This window comes from Protopterus annectens, chromosome 1.part0, assembly GCF_019279795.1.
Source record: "Protopterus annectens isolate FY-2018-M chromosome 1.part0, PAN1.0, whole genome shotgun sequence".
Classification (NCBI taxonomy): Eukaryota; Metazoa; Chordata; order Ceratodontiformes; family Protopteridae; genus Protopterus; species Protopterus annectens.
In genome coordinates, this window is record NC_056725.1 from 1364632439 (window position 1) to 1364646913 (window position 14475).

Here is a 14475-nt window from a genome sequence, read left to right on the forward strand (position 1 = left end):
TATTCCATCAGTGGGTTGAGTGGGTATGAAGCTATTTATGCCGTCACGTAAGAGGCTGTAATTGGCCTTGGAGAAGTTTTTTAGTCTAGTTGTTGCTAAGGGGGGGTCTTGTTTTATAGTTACTTCTAGCGAGATTGATTTGTGGTCAGATCTCACCAGAGATGGCCACACACTGGGGGTGATGCAGCAGTTCCCCATGTTAGTGAGCACCAGGTCTGTGATGTTTGAGCCCCTTGTGGGTGTTTCAACCAGCACTGGAGTTAACACAGTCCAGGAACCTTTGGGAGTGAGTTAGAACACGTATAATTTACTCACTCTATGGACGGGTAATTAAAGTCACCCAAAACTGGGGTGTTTGGTTGTGTCTTGATTGACTCGAGGGGATCCAAGTAGGCTGAGTGGATGTCCTGATTCATGGAGGGGGTCCTATAGCTGGCAATCACCTGAAGAGGGGTCTTACCTGCAGTCAATTGCACCTGAAGTAATTGAAGAGAATCATGCTGTTTAACCAGTTTGGAGGTGTATTTATCTTTAATGAATATTGATACACCACCTCCTTTAGTTCTCACGGCTTCAGTTTGTGGTCTGTATGTGAGGAAGGAAATGTATCCCGGTATAGCTGGGGTGCTCTCCGCGGCCTTAAACCAGGTCTCAGTGACTGCACAAATGTTAGCATCTTCCAGGCTGAAGACTTCTTCCTGTGAGCGCAATTTCTGGTTTAGACTCCTAGCGTTTAGCACAATAACCTTGAGGATGTTTTTAGAGGGCATTTTTACATTAGGAATTTTGTTCTTTTGACAGACTGCCAAAAGCTGAGCTTATTAGGATTCATAGATTGTGAAGTGAATGGGAAACATTCAGATCATGCAATGAGGATTTTTTAAGTAGGAGTTGTGATGATAATGATGTTTATAAGTCATATGTGCATGTTATCAGTCTTAAAAGAACAATTGTTTTTTCAAGAAAATCTTTTTTTAAGACAAAATGTATTAATAGTGGAAGAGAAGTTTATTTTGTCACTGAATATAATTTTATCAGTGAAAGAATGGTGGATATTATTAAAAAAACATTTGCTGTTTCTGAAAAGAATTTTTTTAAAATGAACTTGGGTTTAATACCAAAGATTTCCTATAGTAGAGGGAGTAGTACAGGAGATATGTTGGTGCAGTCATTTTGTTAGATCGTTAGAATATTCGCCTGGGCAGCTGTTTAACCAAGGTTGTACTTCTCCCTGTGGTTTATGTAATGTTTGTAGATATGCGGTTAAAAATTTTTATTTTATTAATAAAATAAGGTTTGAAATGAAAAATATTTTTTCATGTACTAGAGGTGTGATTTACGCATCAGATATCCTTGTAACTTGCATTGGAGAGAGACCTCTAGGATGTTTAAAACAAGATTACAGGATCATATTAGGGACATTAAACATAATAAGTCAAAGATTATTGTTGCAGTCCATTTTGCTTGTTTTTACTCAAACAGATGTGATAAGTTGACAGCTTCTCTTTTCTGAAAGTGTCAATTTGAGTGAAAGGGGAGGTAAGGATATTAAAGTTATTGTTGAAGAAATCTGTTTACTTAAATTAGGTATTTTAAAATGAATGTAATCAGAAATGTTTTTTCAGGGGGAGCAATTGGGCAGTTTAATGTTTTCGTATGTTTATTGTGTGTGTGTGTATCTATAGTTTGTAATTGTTTTATTGCTTGGAAGTCTTCTGAAGGTCTTGCACTGAGGTGTTGGAGGATTAATAAAGTGTTGAATCACAAGGGTGTTGATTTTGTATTAAAATGTTTATTGTACTTGCTTAGCTGTTTATAATGTTTTAATAAATGAGGTCAGGTAATATTTGGACATATTTGATTTTGATTCCATAATTACTCTAGAGTGTTTTGACTAACATAAGTCTGTTAGTATTTGAACATATTTATTTAGTTTTCAGTAGCTGACTCAGTATTTGGGCATTTAAATTTCTGAGTGGGGGTTGTGTATATCTTTACTAATGTGATTTCACCAAAGTTTTTTGTGACTTTACTAATGTATTTCTGACTTACCAATATGTGTTCAAGAATGTAGAAGTTTATAATATAGAGAACAAGATGAAGAACTGTGGGCTCCAAGATGTCACATCCTTTGCCATTGTTATTAACAATTTTTTAGTCACAAGTTATTTTATTGGCTTCTAGCTCTTGGGTGTTCCTTTGCAAATATTGAAACATTTCTATGTATCCAATAAGATGTGCACCAGTGAAAAAGATATACCCTTGCATTTGTGATGTACATTTTGTTATTTCAAACAAGGTTTCATTATTTTCCCATTCCCTGGGGTTTATCCAGTGGCTGTCCTTCCTCTTCTGCCACTGAACCTGTGACGCTGCACCACTGGCCCAGAAGTCAAGGAGCCTCAATCCTCACTACTGGCAACAGTGGGGGACGTACACACTGGTAGGATGACAAGTACACACACACAGTAAAGTGCAATTTTCCTTAAGAGCACATGGACATCACAGTCAATCTGGGCTGGTTTCTCCCTCTTTCTCCAGAGCCCCAATAAGACTCTCCACTGGCACAGCTATAGAGTTGAGTTCTCAACTGAGAGGCCAAGCCAAGACCTCCAGCACCCTCTCGGCACAACCAGTGTTTCGTGTCTCTTAACAAGTAGCTGACACACACACTCTTTGCATTTTGATTTATACACAAACACACACACACACACTCTTAGCATTTTGATTTATACTCAAACACACACACACACACTCTTAGCATTTTGATTTATACTCAAACACACACACACACACACACACACACTCTCTCACATACACACACACACACACACACACACACACACACACACACACACACCTGAGAAAGGCTGGCACAGGTTCATTAGCTATGCCCCTTTTGCCCAGACTATAAGGTAGTTATTACTGCCACCAGCCAATTCTTTATAAGCTACTTTAAGGCCCTTAACAAAGGGTGTCCAATTTTACTGTGTAATGTTACTATAAATCCAAATGGTAGTTTGACCAAGAGCAAGGCTATTAAGAGCGGCCCTCAGTGTCACCAAATAAATATGTAAATACTCTCAGAGCTTAAATATGTCTCACAAATATCAGTCACGATGAAAGGTTTAAATAAATTTAATAATAAATAATAAAAGAACAAGAAAATACTCAGTAAATAATCACAGTTATGTCAGAGTTCAAAATCACAGGAAATACTTAAAACAACATTGCAGGACAGTCTCAAATAAATAAAGAAACCATCTAAGCTAGACTTCACGATATTCCTGTCTGTATCTAAGAGAAATGACTGCACTCTAGTTAAATTACTTACAGAGCCAGGCAAGACAGTTGTGGTGAGCGGGTCTTCCAGCTGATGCTGTCAGGTTAAAGACAAAATTAAAAAATACCCTGTCTCTCTCTCTCATAGAGTTCTTAAATTAATATTTCAAATGTTACTGCTGGGTTAACTTGGAGGATGGCATCACTTCTTTTCATTCAACTTAATTCCCATGCTAAAACCGCATTGCTAGAAACTGCCAGCCTTTAGCATCTACCTGTGAAAAATACATAGCCCTTAGATCTTTGCAGCTGCTGGAAGACAGAAAACAATAAAACACTTACAAGACAATGCAGAAGGCTCCTAGATTTAGACATTTTGTCTCCTTGCTGCATTGAAACCATCTTTTATGGCACAGTTTTAAAATAATTTAATTTCAACTATTTTTCTGAAGTTGTGCAAGTTAATCTATGTTCCAGTTTCCACTGTTAAATTATATACATTTACACAATTACAAAAGTGTATATACATTTCTGTTCTTTTCCAATAGAGTACACTGTGGATACATCTTTAGGCTCAGTACTTAACAAAGCCTTTCAACACATACTTCTGTACCAGCAGTTTGTTATTCAGACAACATACAGTTCTAATACATCTTCACAAATGACATAGCATTATTTACAAAATTCCAGCTAGCTATGCTGGCAGTACCTCCTTTTGTCACACATCCCCCCCTGCCCCCGAAGACCCAAGCTGTTTTTTCAAGTAACACTTGAGAAACACTGCTTGAGAGCGATGACTATCTGGGCATACATTACCCCCATTCCCTGTCTTGAGAGAACATCTGCAGTGGCATTGCTAGCCCCACTGTGGTGCTGCACTGTCATATCATATGCCTGCAACCCTAGGCTCCACCATAGTAATTTGGGATTTTCCTGGCTGGCTGCCTATAGCCATAGATCCTTCTCGGACTCCTACTGCCTATACTTAGCACAAGTGCCTCCCTGTCATGGTAAGGTTATATCATGTTAACATGGTACAGTTTGTGCCGCTGCCTCTTGCCTAGCAGTTCTACCAAGTAGTTAACATCACTGACCTTCCTTATCACTTTGAAGGGTCCCTCCCAAGCTGCCTGCAGCTTGGTGTGTCTGTCAGAAATAAGAACCATTACCTGCTGCCTTACAGCATACTCTCTACCTCGAGCATTCCTGTCATACCAGACCTTTTTCTGCTGTTGGGCTTCTGCCTGGTTCTCCTGGGCAAAATCTCTGAGCCTTGTCCTGAGTTTAGGACATGCCACAACAGACTTCTTGCGGGATTCACACTGACCCTCCCACTCATCTCAAATCAAATTTAGAGGTCCCCTCACCCTATGCCTATATAGCAACTCGAAGGGTGAAAAGCCTGTGGATTCCCGGGGCACCTGTCTGTAAGGAAACAACAGATGGGGCAAATATTTGTCCAACTCCCTCTTGAACTGGTCTGCAAATGCCCACAGCATGGTCTTTAGTGTAGTGTTTAACCGCTCCACTAGCCCACTAGTCTGTGGATGGTGGGGGTCATCTTTAGATGCTTCATCCCACAGTCCTTCCATAGACAAGCCAGCAGGTCTGTGTTTCTTTTGGGAAACCAACTCTGCAGAAAATATCTAACAAATCATTTGCCACCTTTTCTGCCTCAATGGAGGACAGTGTCACTGCCTCAGGGCATCTGGTAGCATAATCTACAACCACTAGGATGTACGTCTTCCCTGTGGAACTTGGGGTACTCAGAGGCCCCATAATATCCATAGCTACCTTCTGAAATGGCTCCTCAATCATAGGTAAAGGCATCAAAGGAGTTTTGACCTTGTCCCCTGCCTTGCCCACTTTTTGCTTTGCTCACAGGTCCTGCAGTACCCTATTACATCTCTGAAAATTGCAAGTCAGTTGAAGTTCTGCATAATTCATCTCTTTGTACACTTTATGCCCATATGACCTGCAAAGGGAATGTCATGGGCTATGGCTAGAAGTGCCAGACGGTAGGCTCTGGACACTACCAACCGCTGTAGTCTCTCACCCTCTGGCCCTCCCTCAGGGGTCTACTCTCTATACAGTAACACTTTGTCCATTTATACAGATTCTCCCTTCCCTTGAGAATCAGGTGTCTCACTAGCTACCTCCCTCAGGCCTTGTAATGTAGGGTCTGAGAGCTGAGCCTGTCTCAACTCTCTTTCTTTGTGACTCTTCCCAGCTCCCCTTCCACAGGAAGTCTGGCTTTCACTGTAAGCCTGGGTACTACTACTCACCTCTGCCCTTGCAGTCACTCTTTTCAAGGGAACATCAGTACCCACAAGCAGCTGTGGCTCACCTTCAGTCTCACTGCTACAGAGTAGCTCCATCCTGGAAGTAGCCACCACACCAGTCCTGGATTCAAGTCTGCAGTCTCTCTGGGTCCCCCCCCCCTAGGCTACCAGATCCACATGTTTGTGTCCAAGCCTGACTGTGTGTCACTGCATGCACATAAGGTACTGCATTATCAAAATCATTCCCTATCAGGACATCTGCAGAGATATCCTCAAACCCACCTACTTGCTGGCTTCCTTTTCCACCCTCCCAATCAAGGTGAACCCTAACCAAAGGTATTTGGAATGGGGTCCCTCCTAAAGCTCTGACTGGAGTAGACTGCCCAAGCCAGTAGTGCTCCTCTTTAACCATTGCAGGCTTCACAATGCTTATGTCAAAGACTGCATCTCTGTTAGCAGTGGCCTCTTTCCTATTTACTAAGATAGGATATAACCTTTTGTGGGAGTTCAGCACCCTTGTTGTCTCCAGACAACTCACTGCTGGGATTCTGTCATTCCCACTTACTGGCTGTCCCACCTTTTGTTCCCCATCTTGCCTTCGTGGGCATCTATATGCTACATGGCCCCACTGGTTGCATTTAAAACATTTAACCTTTGGTCCTGGAAGTGTACCTGCACTAGTGGCTTCCCCTACTACTGGCAAACTCTGTTGGGGTGGTTTAGGCTGTCCACCATGGGTTCCCTTAGACCCATGAGCAGCACTGGGTATCCATTTCCTGTGCAGTGTTGCCCTTCTTGCTAGGTATAGGTCTCCCTTCTTCTCCAACTCATCTGCAGTATTCCATTGCCTATCTACTAACCAGATTCTCATGTCCTCTGGCAGAGTGTTAATGATTTGTTCCTTTACCAAAAAGTCTTCCAGCCCTTTAAAAGTGGTGCCCTGACACCCACTCACCCACCTGTGAATATAAGTGATTAACTCAGCAGTATATTCACACACACTTTCATCTGCCTTGCGTCTGTGCTCATGAAACTGTTTTCTGTAAGCTTCAGGTGTTAACTAAAAACACTCTAACAGACAATTTTAGCAGTATTATAATTTAAGCAATCAGTATCAGACAATTTAGAAATGGCAGTTACAGCTTTACCATGGAGTAATGGGGTCAGGAACCGTACCCAGAGCCCTTGGTCAACATTATACTCTTTACATACCCCTTCAAACATATTAATGAAACTGTCAACATTATCCTCTGTAAATTGTGGATAAAATGTTATTGACTTTTTTTGCTTCTGGGGTTCGGTTACTCCCTTCCCCTTTATCTCCATGGCCCTGGCGAAGAGTCAACATCTCCTTTTCATGTTGCCTCTGCCTCTGCCTCTCAATCTCCTCAGTTTCCAGATGTTTCAGTCTCTCTGCTGCTTCTATTTCCAAACGTTTGGCCTAAAGTTCAAGTCTCTTTAACTCCAGACGGATTTTTAAGTCCGCTGTGGAAAGGTTGACCTGTCCATTTTCTAAGAGTTGTACCTCCCTAAGGCCAGTCTGATTGTCCTCTTGGTTGCTGGTCTGTGATGCAGCTGTGACTAAGGCTGCAATCATCTCTGCTTTAGTCAGGTTGGTATGCCCCAGTCCTTTGGCTTAGCACATCTCAGCCAACTGTCTCCCTTGTCAGCGTGCCATACTCCTCTGCTAACATCCTTGCCTGCTCTCCCTGACTAACTAAGCTAGCAAAAAAAATAAAACTATTGTGATATGAAACTCTGACTGTTGACTGTGTGGTTGATTGAGAGTACAAACACCTTCCTTAGTGACCACTGTTTACAGGTTACAGGAATTCAGTATCCACACCACTGAATCCTAATATGTTGATATCCCACCACTGCCAACCAATTAATATGTGATGCTCTACCACTGGCCCATTAATCAAGGCACCTCAGTCCTCACCACTGGCAACAGTGCAGGACGTATACACACAGTAAAGTGCAAGTTCCCTTAAGAGCACACAGAGATCACAGTCAATCTGGGGCTGGTTTCTCCTCCTTTCTCTGGATCCCAAATAAGACTCCCCACTGGCACAGTTATAGAGTTCAGATCTCAGCTGAGTGGCCAAGCCATGACCTCCAGCACCCTCTGTGTCCAACCAGTGCTTGTGTCCCTGCCCAAGAAGTTGACACACACTTTCAGATTTGATTTATACATAAACACACACCCACACACATGGGAAAGGATGGCACAGGTTCACTAGCTATGCCCCTTTTTGCCCAGACTATAAGGTAGTTATTACTGCCACCAGCCAACTCTTTATCAGCTACTTTAAGGCCCTTAACAAAGGGTGTCCAATCTTACTGTGTAATGTTACTATAAATCCAAATGGTAGTTTGACCAAGAGCAAGGCTATTAGGAGTGGTCCACACAGTGTCACCAAATAAATATGCAAATACTCTCAGAGCTTAAATATGTCTCACAAATATCAGGTACAATAAAAGTTTTAAATATATTTAATAATAAATAATAAAAGAAGAAGAAAATACTCAGTAAATAATCACAGTTACATCAGAGATCAAAATCACAGGAAATACTTAAAACAACATTGCAGGTCAGTCTCAAATAAATAAAGAAAACATCTAAGCTAGACTTCACTATATTCCTGTCTGCATGTAAGAGAAATTAATGTACTCTAGTTAACTTACTTACAGAGCCAGGCAAGACAGATGTGGTGGGTCTTCCAGCTGATGCTGTCAGGTCAAAGACAAAATACAAAATGCCCTGTCTCTCTCAGACGGTTCTTTAATTAATATCTCAAATGTTACTGTTGGTTTAGCTTGTAGGATGTCATCACTTTTTGTCATCTGACTTTAGTTCCCAAGCTGAACCCCCATTGCTAGAAGCTGCCACCCTTTAGCATCTACCCGTGAAAAATAGATAGCCCTTAGATCTTTGCAGCTGCTGGAAGACATAAAACAATAAACACTTACAAAACAATGCAGAAGGCTCCCTAGGTTTAGACATCCTGTCTCCTTGCTGCATTGAAACCATCTTTTATGGCACAGTTATAAAATAAATTAATTTCAAATATTTTTCTGAAGTTTTGCAATTTAACCTTCTATGTTCCAGTTTCCACTGTTAAAATATATAAAGTTACATTTCTTATAGGTTCATAGGTTCGTACTAGGCTATCTGCCCTAGGGCATTTATAAGCCTAGCCAGAGTGTATGTGGCTTACACCACCCCTTAGGATGAGAATACTACGCCCTTTTAGGGTTTAGTTTACTATGCCTCTGTCTAGCAGTGACACAGAGGGGTTTATGTTCAGGCTGGTCCAGACCAGAATGGGGAATGGTGACGAAGGCCTTTGCTAGTTATAGGTAGGCTGTGTGTACCACCTTTATAGGTTCATAGGTTCATACTCGGCTATCTGCCCTAGGGCATTTATAAGCCTAGCCAGAGTGTGTTTGGCTTTCGCCACCCATTTTAAATGAATTTTGCTATGCCCTTTTTCGAGGTTAGTATACTGTGCCTCTGTCTAACAGTGACACAGAAGTGATACCCGGGGTAAACCTACGATCTCCCATCCACTCGTCGAGATTTCTCTTGAATAGAGTCAGTGAGGGGCTCTGCCTAACATGGACTGGGATTCTGTTCCAGAGTGTAGGGAGCCTCTGGGTTATGAATCTGTCCCTCCAGCACGTTCTATTTATTTATGTCCTTTTCCAATAGGGTACACTGTGGATACACCTTTAGGTTCAGTACTTTGCAAAACCTTTCAACACACACTTCATGTGACTTTTCAAAAATGTCTGTAACTAATATGAACTCTTTTAGAGATATAGAAAGAAAAATCCCAATGAGGCAAGCTAATAAAATCCCAACAGCAATCAACATGAAAAATCCCAACCTGGAAGGTAAACGCTGTCAGCAACTGATGTAGAAATTCTTTTATTGCAAAATAGAACCAGAAGTAAGCGCTTTTGCGTTCAAACAAACCGCTTCTTCAGACATAATTACAATGAAAAACAAAGCATCCTTATATACATTCTTTTAAAGATATACTAACACTGATGAAGGATTTGTATCTGAAAGCTTTGTTGTTGTAATAAAGTTATTGGCGTTGGACTTATATGAACTAAACACACACTTCTGTACCAGCAGTTTGATATACAGACAACATACAGTTCTAATACATTTATAACCCAAGCATATGAATCATGTTGATATTCACAAATGATATATGATTATTTAGAAAATTCTATCTAGCTCTGCTGGCAGTACCTCCTTTTGTCACAGACCCATTCATTCCCTTCATAGGGCTGGGACCAGGCACCTCCCAGCCCCCAGCAAGAGTACCGCAGGTCTATTTGTTCCCTTCTTAAGGGCCTACTCAGGCTATTCATGTGCATTAATAAAGCACTGGCTGGTACTCCTAATTGGCTTATGAAGTATTAAAGCTGAACACAAGCTGCCTTGCATACGTCACTAAACTCTCCCAGTTCATACACCTCTTACTGCCTATAAACATCTCTGTGAACTTCTGGACAGCAAGGCTCATATTGCTTCTTGTAAAGGTGGTAGGCCACAAATGGGAGATACAAAACCACGCCAATAAACTGAAACACGACCAAACTTGTAAAACAACACCAGGCTGTAATACCTCAACCAGAACGTCGCTTGACGAACAACCCAAAAAGGCTCCAAATGCAAAAAATATACTAGAATACGAACGTGTTGCTTAGCGCTTTCACCTTTATTACATCAAAGGCTTCATCAGACTCTGATGAAGCCTTTGATGTAATAAAGGTGAAAGCGCTAAGCAACACGTTCGTATTCTAGTATATTTTTTGCATTTGGAGCCTTTTTGGGTTGTAGCGATCTGCCATGATCTGAAATGTTTATATTGTGGGATTCATGTATATCTGTATCACTGAAGCTCTGTGCAGGATTACAGCTCCAAAGATGTAAATATGCACAGCAGTTTTACAGTGTAGAACATCCCTAAATTTTATTAATGGAAATCTGCAGAGGGTAAAGCAGGGCTGTTTTACCTTACTGAGATTGCCAGTGTACGTAAGTTGCTTTGTGTGTGAATGGGATGTGTGAGAGTCTGTGTGTGTTGATGGTTGTGAGTGTGTGTGTGTCCGTGTGTATGTGTGTAGTGGGATGTCACTGTCTATGTTGTATTCTTAGTAGTTAAGTTAGTTAGAACAATTCATAGTCATTGCTGCTAAAAAAGGCACTGTTTATTTAGTAGGAAGCATTTCATGATTGCATCTGTTAAAGTTTCTTTTAAAGAAAGTTGGCATATTGTTATTGGAAAGAATGATGTACTATTTAGAAAAGTAAGTAAAATGTTATTTTAACATTCTTTATTTGCATACCTTAATCAAATGTGTACATAGCTGCCTTGGTACTTTCCTCAACACAGTGTAGTATAGCTACATATAAGCAATTCAATAAATGTCACATTTTGTAAAAAAAAGTATTACCTTTTAAAAATACAACTGTACTGTACATATAATATTTTCCATTGCTATATGTTGTATTCTACTTGATTTTGGTATTGCATGACAAATGGTACACTGGCATTCAAATAAAAACAGATTGTGTTTTTCTATTAACAGTGCATATCAAAGGCATCTATTCAACAAAACTAATGTGTTCTAGCATTCTGTTACTGTGAAGTACATTGTCATTGGATTTGCTACTAAATAACAAATGCAGTAGTGATATACTAGCAAACACACAAATAAGTGCACAGACTTCACAGTCAAGAGTGTATGGCCCAAAAGTATACTTCTTCAAAAAATGACCAGTACTCCAAATAAATATTCAAGCTGGATTAATAACCATTTCACCAAAAAGCATAGCAGCAAACACAAATAAATGATGATGCTAATGGGTAAAACAGGTTTGTGATTTTTTGGTGAAGTGTACACACACATACACACATGCACAGACATACGTATGTTTAGGGAACTTTTCAGTTTGTTGAGATGCAGATGGTCAATTTGTAGTACTGTCTGCATTGCATCAAAATGTATTACATGCACTAAGTGGCTGTCTGTATCCCATTAGCTTTTAGCAGTGTAAAAGAGTCTGTCTGATTCACTTACACTACTTGTGGTTAGCGGCTCCATTGATTTTGTGTGCAACTTCGCTAACAGTGGGGTAAGGATATTTTCCTTTTTCTCCACTACTGTTTGGTTTTGGCATTAGTATGTTTAAAGTTGTGGAGGCTTCCCCCTGCAAAAAGCACTTTTGACTTTTTCGCTGTTTTTGATGAGGTTTCAGTGGTCGTGTAATTTTGAATGTTTTGTTTTGTATATTGAATAGTTGATGTAATGAGAATCAGCCCTATATACATGCACATTGTGTACATACAGTATGTGTCATATACATGTATACATTGCAAACATCACATCTTGTTTGGAGTAACCTTAAAACTACATTAACTGTATTTCAGTGTCACTGTTATACAGAAAAATGCTTTCAACTCTGTACACTCCTGCCACTTGAATCATTTTACTGCCACTACATTACTTTGTACAGCATTTGTTTTTAGTTAGGATACCTTCCAAAAAACTTTATCCAGAAACCGATTTATAGTTGTACACATATTCACTTATGTATTTACTCATATTTTTTATAGCTGCATGCAGTTCTTATAAACTAACAGAAACATTAATGCAGTGACAAACTGGCACTTGCACATTAGAATGTCAGTAGATTTCTTTAATATTCACTACTTAGTGAAAGTATCGTATCAAGTATGGCTTATCTCTCAAAAACTGCATGTTCAAAACGTACTGCAGTTTTAGATTCCACTACTGTCAGACACAGATATGTACATGATGTTCATGCTTTTTGTACTCTTTATACCTCTCATCATGAGAACCTCTGTGCAAAGATACCTTTTCACACTTTTGTGTACTATCAAATGCCTTTTAAAGTACTGCACTCTACTATTACATTCTACTGTCGTTTAAACTACTTTTACTTAAAAATGGGTCCATGCTTTCCATTCAGTACACCTCCTACCATCCCCTGCACAAAGTGAGTCAATCAACTAACCCTGGGAACTATAGACCCATAGGCCTAACTAGCCTCATCTGCAAGGCCATGGAAAGAATCATTATGGACCTTATCAAGGCTATAGGTGATCTAAAAACTCTAGACCCAGCCCAGTTTGGATTCATTAAAGGTAGATCATGCTTGTAGACTTCTTCTAGAAAGTCACCAAAGCCCTGGATGAGAGAAGGACAGTGAATGCCACTTACTTGACCAAGCCAAGGCATTTGGCACAATTCCCCACTCAAGTATTTCCTATAATACTCCCCCAACTAGGAATTAACCCTTATGTCACTAGAGGGTAGCCAAGTGGCTCAATGACAGAACATATACTGTCAAAGTTGGTGACTCCACCTCTAGCAGTAGACATGTCACCAGTGGTGTACCACAGGGATCTGTACCAGGCCATCTGCTGTTTGGCATTTATTTCTCTGAAGTCAAGGCAAACAAAGACAGTCTGGGGCTGACCAAGTTCACTTGACAATTGCAAACTGGGCACAACCATTGAGTCCCCCAGTGATGATAACATACTGCAGAAGGGGCTAATGCAGACAAATGACTGGTGCCAAAGCCACTGATTAAAGCTAGACACAAAAAAATGCATTATTATTCCCTTTGGAAAAGCTAAATTCTCTGCTAATTACACTATTTACAGCACCCTCATAAGTTCAAATCCAGTGGTACAAAATCTCGGAACACAGGTTGATAGCAATCTGAACTTCGACCACCGAGTTTCCACAGTGGTAAGAAAAGCCTTTTGTATAGCACATCTCATAAGCAAAGGCATCACATCCAGGTCTAGAGGTATTATAACCCCACTGTACCCAACCCTCATCAGACCAATAATTGAATACAATGCTCCCTTTTGAATGTACCTCACCAGATACCTGCAACAACTTTAGAGACCCAAGAGGTTTCTTACCAAAAAAATACAGAGCCTCCAAACCAAGACCTGCATGGAAAAACTGAAAGTCGCGTCTCTGTACTGTGTATCCTGTAGGCTGCTAAGACGTGACCTGTGCTTGGCCAACAGGGCAGTCTCTGACCCAGCCCTAATGTAAATTCTGCACATTCTTAAGTCAAATGACACAAGAGTCACTTGCTCTAGAGATCTAAACCTAGCCTGTAAAATGAACAGAACTTGTTGGGGAGATTATTACATCTCCCAGAGACTGCCACTCCTCTTAAACAAACTCCCATTTCATGTGAAACAGGGCTCCTCCATGACCCTTTTCAAATGCAACCTAGATAAATGGATGGTTGACCGCATATTCACTCCGAGGGTGGTGCCCATGTCCCCCTCATGGGCAGAAGGAGTCAGTAGTGACCGGAGACTCTCTCTCTCTCATTGTTGCTCTGATAATCAATGACAGTTGGGGCAAATCAAGAAAACATGGCTAAGCTTGTAAGGGCCCTTGGGCCATTAGCCTAGTAGCCTCCTATGGACCTATGAGAACCTTTGCCCAGTGACAGTGACACAGTGCTTCTGCTACACAACTTTGCACAGCACATACATTTAATTAGGTAGACCACCTTTCTGGAAAGTCAGTGCTAGTGGCTGAGGATGTAGCACACTCACCTTTGATTCTGGAAGAGCAGGTGAATGTGGGGTCTGTTGCCATGGTAGGTGGTGATGGTGATTTGGCAGTACTAACACTGCAGTGCATCTTTAGCGAGGTGCTGCACTTCTGATTGTAACATCTTTCTGATGGAAAATTAAACAAAGTTCCTCTCTGCCTGAGTTATTGGTAGATCAGGTCGATATAAAAGATCTCACAACACTCATTAAAAAGAGTGTGTGTTCTTAGTTGATATTACATATTTATGTCAAACAAAAATATAAAATTATGT

At 40.6% G+C, this 14475-nt stretch overlaps 1 protein-coding gene across 2 annotated transcripts in view; it reads left to right on the forward strand.

Annotated features, from left to right (window-relative positions):
- Positions 1–14475, forward strand: part of FAM120B (family with sequence similarity 120B) — a 1321047-nt gene that overhangs the window by 980180 nt on the left and 326392 nt on the right. The gene's annotated exons all lie outside the window — the stretch shown is intronic.